The sequence below is a fragment of the Pristiophorus japonicus genome, chromosome 2 (genome assembly GCF_044704955.1).
Source record: "Pristiophorus japonicus isolate sPriJap1 chromosome 2, sPriJap1.hap1, whole genome shotgun sequence".
NCBI lineage: Eukaryota > Metazoa > Chordata > Chondrichthyes > Pristiophoridae > Pristiophorus > Pristiophorus japonicus.
The window spans coordinates 226,649,701-226,656,807 of NC_091978.1; positions in this window are offsets into that span (position 1 = coordinate 226,649,701).

The following is a 7,107-nucleotide window of genomic DNA, read 5'->3' on the forward strand; positions in this document are numbered from 1 at the left end:
TTCTTTTGTGATTTTCTTTTGGGCATTAAAATCATATAATTTACAAGTGCCCCCTATAAAAGGGGAGGGGGACACTAAAACCCGGCAATTAAAATCCTCCAGGGATACATAACCGATGGGCTCGTAACCTCCCACGGGAGCCGGCGCCCCACAACTTGAGCCATCTCTCGGAAATTTGCTCCATGCCATTCCACTCTGCATGGAGGGCTTTCCTGTACGGGCTGCTCCTGCACACTCTCCACTTCATCGTCTTTGTCTGCCATCCGGACACGCTCATCTTGGCATCTGGAGGCAGTGAGGGTTACCAGTAAAGGGATCTCTATACAGAAGTCCTCCCGTTTTCCATCAGGGATTTGGCATGATGAGTGTTGCACAGAGCCGTCACATGCAATAAGTTTTTCAGTAGGTTCATGGACTCCCACGCCACCTGTAATTTCTGCAGCCCAGAGGAGTCCATTTTCCATGTATGTGTTGAGTGTGAGAGGTTGCAGCCACTCTTTATATAGTTGAAGGGGCTTTTCCTCAAACTTTGACTGTACTTCAGTTCCACCCTCCTGATCCTTGGTCACCCGGTGCGGAAGGGAGGTAAGTCAGAGGACATCCTCATAAGACGGCTCCTGGGTTTGGCCAAGGTGGCCATTAACAGATTCAGGCACTGACTCAGAGGCGAAAGTGCTACCCACTGAGCCGCGGCTGACACAGCGGACATAGGGAAGGAAAACAAGGGGGAGGGGTAGCAGTTTTGATTAAGGAAAATATTACAGCGCTAGAAAGAGTTAATGTCCTTGAGGGATCAAAGACAGAATCTATTTGGTTGCAGTTAAGAAACAATAAAGGAGCTATTATGCTATGGTGTATTTTATCGGCCACCAAATAGTGGGAAAGGAGATAGAGGAGCAGATTTGCAAATAAATTACTGAGGGGTGCATGAACTATAGAGTAGTGATAATGGGAGATTCTAACTATCCCAATATTGAATGGGGCAGTGGTTGTGTTAAGGGCAGAGAAGGAGAGGAATTTCTGAAGTGTGTTCAGGAGAATTCCCTTGATCTGTATGTTTCCTGTCCAATGAGGAAGAAGGTATTGCTGGATCTAGTCCTGGGGAATGAATTGGGTCAAGTGGAGAATGTCACAGTTGGAGAGCATTTTAGGAATAATGAAAATAGTATCGCAAGGTTTAGGTTAGTTGTGGAGAAGGAGAAAGAGCAATCTGGAATAAAAAATACTTAACTGGGAGGAGGGCTAATTTCAGCGAATTGAGGAGGGATCTGGCTCGGGTAAATTGGAATCAAAGACTGGCAGGCAAAAATGTAATGGAGCAATGGGCGGCCTTTAAAGAGGAGATGGTTCTGGTATAGTCTAGGTACTTTCCTACAAGGGGGAAATGGAGGGTAACTAAAGCCAGAGATTTCTGGATGATGAAGGAGTTGGAGAGTAGGATGAAGCAGAAAAAGGGTGCATTGACAGATGTCAGTTTGATAATACAAGGGAGAGGAGAATTAGGCTGAATATAAAAAGTACAGAGGACAAGTGAAAAGGAAATAAGAGGAGCAAAGAGACAGTACGAGAATAGATTGGCGACTAACATAAAGGGGAATTCAAAGGTCTTCTATCGGCCTACTAACAGTAAAAACAGTTGTCAGAGGAGCAGTGGGACCCATTAGGGACCAAAATGGAGATCTATTGGAGGAGGCAGAAGGCATGGCTGAGGCACTAAATGAGTACTTTACATCGGTGTTTATCAATGAAGAGGACTTTGCCAAAACTATGGTAAATAAGGAGGTTGTTGGGAGATAAGATGAGATCAAAATAGATAATGAGGTACTGGAAAAGCTGGCGGTAATTAAAGTCACCCAGTATGGATGAGATGCATCCTAGGTTACTGAGGGAAGTAAGTGGAGGTGCTGGCCACAATCTTTCAATCCTTCTTAGATACAGGGATGGTGCCAAAGGACTGGAGGATTGCAAATGTTATATCCTTGTTCCAAAATGAGTAGAAGAATAAACCTGGCAAGTACAAGACAGTCAGTTTAACGTCGGTGGTGGAGAAGCTTTTAGAAACAATAATCCGAGAGAAAATTAACAGCCACTTGGACAAGCATGGACTAGCAAAGGAGAGCCAGCATGGATTTGTTAAGGGCAAATCGTGTTTGACTAACTTGATTGAGTTTCTTGATAAGGTAACAGAGAAAGTGGATGAGGGCAGTACGGGTGTTGTTGTGAATATGGACTTTCAAAAGGCTTTTGATAAAGTACCACAAACTAGGCTTGTTAGCAAAATTGAAGCTCATGGGTGAAAGCGGCAGAAGCAACATGGATACAAAATTGGTTAAGGGATAGAAAACAGAGTTCTGATGAATGGCTGTTTTTTGAACTGGAGGGAGGTATACAATGGTGTTCCCCAAGGTTGTTCCCCAAGGACTACTGTTGTTTTTAATATACATTAATGACTTGGACTTGGGGATACAGGGCACAATTTCAATTTGCAGAGAACACAAAACTTGGAAATGTAGTAAACAGTGAGGACGATAGTAATAGACTTCAAGAAGACATAGACAGACTGATGGAATAAATAGTAATAATAATTTTTATTTTATATAGCGCCTTTAATGTAGTAAAACGTCCCAAGGTGCTTCACAGCAGTGTTGCAAGACAAAACAGATAAATTTGACAGAGTCACAAAAGAAGAAATTAAGGCCGATGACCAAAAGCTTGGTTTTAAGGAGTGTCTTAAAGAAGGAAAGAGAGATAGAGAGGCGGAGAGGTTTAGGGTGCCAGATGAAATGCAGAGAAGTGTCAGGTGATATGAGAATGAGGAGAGACCATTGACACTAAATGGTACGATTTAAAATGGAGTGCAAGAACAGAGAGACCTGTGGGTGCTTGTGCACAAATCTTTGAAAGTGGCAGAACAGGTTTACAAAGCAGTTAAAGCATATGGGCTCCTGGGCTTTATAAATAGAGGCATAAAGTACAAAAGCTAGGTAGTTATGCTCAACCTATATAAAACACGAGTTCAGCTGGAGTATTTGGCCAGCCGGCCTGGCCCAGCTGCGTCCACGGCATCCCTTGGGGGATGGGGACATGGGACACTGTCGGGACATGATCTTGAATAAACCTTCTTCCAGCTGTATTCTGCATCATATAAGTAGTCAGAAATATTGGCAGAGATATTTTAGGCCCCATTCCTTTAAACGTCCTGCAAATGTTCTCAAAATGTCCTCCAATTTTCTTAAATATCCTTAAAATGTCCACCAATTTACTCAAATAATTCACTAAAAGCCTCAAATAACCTTAAAATCTAACTCTGAACTCTAAAGATGGATGTGTAAAACTCAGCGTTCTCTCATGTGGAACGTACTGCAGCACCGTTTTTAAAAATAGCATCCATAGCACAGGATTCAATCAGATAAGACTGCACTTTTCTCGGTGGTAATTTAGACCAGTGGTAAAAATGGTGGTATTGATGAATTCACCTCTGGTGATAATTTTCTGTGGTATTTTGGTGTTGCACACTTAATGATGTCATAAAAACGGAAAAAAATAAGATCGGTGGTATTTTTTACCACCAGTGGTAAATCACTGATGAATTTAACACCGGTGGTATTTCGGTGCTAAATTATGAAATCGGTGGTAATCTGCAATGAATTTACCACCGGTGGTATTTTCGGTGGTAAATGGGTGGTAAATGATCGAAAAAATGACGAAAATCCAGCCCTATGATTCTACGTGTGCCTCATGTTTGGTAACAATTATTGGTAGATGAGTGATTGGGGTGAGGGTGGGGGGTGGTGTCGTGCATTGAGCAGTGTGTGAATCTAGTGGTACAGTTGGTAGGAGACAGCTTTTGAAGATGCATTCACTGACCTTGATCATGAAACTTCTTTGGGCACTGGAGCCCGGTCCTGGGGGCAACACTGCTGGCAGTGACAGCTTCAGTGATCTAGTCTCACTTGCTTCTTTCTGGAGAACGTCCTGGCCCCATTTGGGTAGAGGACCTCTCTTCCAGTGTTGATCCCCTGCTCAAAGCTCGAGTGCTGTGTCTGAGACCCTGGATGTCCTTTCCCTGGCCAATTGAGCCAGTTGTGTTAGTGCTGAAGCATTTTTAGTATTTTTTTTTACCTGCAGCTCAGCTTTAAGAGCTGCAGACTGCATAGTCTCATTGAAAAATACAACATTCCTACAGGGCTTGACAGGCTAGATGCAGGGAGGATGTTTCCCCTGGCTGGGGAATCTAGAACCAGGGGTCACAGTTTCAGAATAAGGGGTCGGCCATTTAGGACTGAGATGAGGAGAAATTTCTTCACTCAGAGGGTGGCGAATCTTTGGAATTCTCTACTCCAGAGGGCTGTGGAGGCTCAGTCATTGAGTATATTCAAGACAGAGATCGATAGATTTTTGGATATTAAGGGAATCAAGGGGTATGGGGTTGGGCGGGAAAGTGGAGTTGAGATAGAACATCAGCCATGATCTTAATGAATTGCAGAGCAGGCTTGAGAGGCCTACTTCTGCTCCTATTTCTTATGTTCTTATGTTCTGAAGGATTTTTAATTTTTTATGTGCAGAGGCAGTTCAGCTTTAAGAGCTGCAGACTGCCTTGAAGAGGAGCAGGCTAACTTTAAGTAAAGTTAGCCTTGCTCCAGTGACGTGAACTTCAACCTTCTGCTGAGTACACAGCTGTCAGCAGCACGTTAGTCGCTGGGCTGTGCGCTCCTATCATGTTAATTAGTAGGCAGCACCAAATTGACATGTTGCCTGTGCTTTCTGAACAGGCGCGGGCATTTCTCGCATTACGGTGCAATGTGCCCTTTTTTGGACTATCGAATTTCACCCCCAAGTGTCCAGAAAGATTTTTCCATCCATTGGTGAATTTTATAAATCTTATGAACATATGCAGGGGACGACACTGGATCAGACATTTTCCTAGCATGAGTAACTGCACCCAAGGCCAAGTTAATACATATTGGTACAGACAAATGACAGCTCACACATCCATGGCACACTTCCAAATAAAATACAGTTTTTGTGCTGGAGCACTTTTAGTCATGCTAGTGCTGGTAAAAAAAAACAATTATAACATTCTGCTCTCCTATATGTCGCCAACCATTACTATAGAATAATTTACAACAAGGCTCAAAATTTCCAGCTTCGGGTGACCATGGTAACATTAACCCTTCAATTCCCAGACCTCTGGAGATGTATCAGTTTTTTAGAGAAATGTCAGTGGGTTTCTATTTATACCTCTCAGACCAAAAGCATACAAAAAAAGAGCTGCTAAAATATTTTAAACCTGTAAAAATAATTTATGCAGAACACTTTTGTTATACAAAACATGCAATTTATGATTTTTTATAAATATTTTATAAATTATTTACTAGAAGGATTGTGGGACATTCGTGCTTTAAGTGATGTCACAGATGTTGGCCTGAGAGAGAACGCTCACGTTGATGCGTCTAGCATCGAGGCATTGGCCATGCTCGACCAGCTTCGGTGGGCGGGCCACATTGTCCGCATGCCCAATGCTAGACTCCCGATGCTGGACTCCCGAAACAAGCACTCTACTCTGAGCTACATCACGGCAAGCGAGTCCCAGGAAGGCAGAGAAAACACTTCAAGGACACCCTCAAAGCCTGTTTGAAAAAATGCAACATTCCCACCGACTCTTGGGAATCCCTGGCCTAAGACCGCTCAAAGTGGAGGAGGAACATCTGAGAAGGTACCAAACACTTCGAGTTTCTTCGCCGGGAGCACGTGGAAGCCAAGTATAAAAAGTGTATGACAAATCAAGCACCCATCCACCCGCACCTCCAACCACCGGCTCATCATCATAGGCAGTCCCTCGGAATCGAGGAAGACTTGCTTCCACTCTTAAAATGAGTCCTGAGGTGGCTGACCAGTTCAATACGAGAGCCACAGTCCCTGTCACAGGTGGGACAGATAGTCTTTGAGGGAAGGGGTGGGTGGGACAGGTTTGCCGCACGCTCTTTCCGCTGCCTGCGCTTGATTTCTACATGCTCTCAGCGATGAGACTCGAGGTGCTCAGCGTCCTCCCGGATGCACTTCCTCCACTTAGGGTGGTCTTTGGCCAGGGGACTCCCAGGTGTCAGTGGGGATGTTGCACTTTTTCAGGGAGGCTTTGAGGGTGTCCCTGTAACATTTCCTCTGCCCACCTTTGGCTCGTTTGCCACGAAGGAGTAGAGCGCTTGCTTTGGGAGTCTTGTGTCTGGCATGCGAACTATGCGGTCTGCCCAGCGGAGCTGGTCAAGTTTGGTCAGTGCTGGGGATGTTGACCTGGTCGAGGACGCTAATGTTGGTGCATCTGTCCTCCTAGGGGATTTATAGGATCTTGTGACAGAGAAAGTAGATCCCACGTTGGTCTCATCAGTCACCTTGGAACTCATCTTAGTGTGGAAGCAAGTCATCCTCGACTCTGGGGGACTGCCTAAGAAGAAGAAGAAGGTGTCACAGAATTCTCTGTACATGTAACAAGGTCATGTAGCACTGTGACATGGGGATACATTTGGGCAGAAATTGCAGCACTTGTAACTATTTCCAAAGATTTGATGACTAATGCTACTCTTTTCATTCAATTAAATGTTCACTTCTGAAATCCTGACCTTGAAACACTAACTTTCTGTTGACATAAAACTGGCACTATTCAAAGCAAGAACTGGCACTGCTACTTGACCCCGGTACTTGTATTCTTTTACAATTTGGCACACTAAAGCAATATGCCATAAGCTATAAAAATAGTATGAAAAGGTCATCCTAATTTAAGATGACTCATGTCAGAAGAAGTAAGCACCCCTCACAATCAGACTGCTTATTTTCTCAACCGTCTGTCAGTCTATGGCCTCATCTTGAAAATTACCTTATTACCATGTTTCCTTCTGAGACCTGTCATTGTTGCTTCCATGCCTTCCTTTCCAGAGAATCTATCATTTCATCCCTTCTTCAGAGACAATTTGTTTTCTTCCAGGACATCAATCAAACTTGGACACTTTAGGTTTTCTCTGAAAAAGAGTGTAGAAGGTATACACTATAATATGATATGCCTTTATAATGGACAATGTGTTTGAACAGTAATTCATTGTGTGAACTGTTACG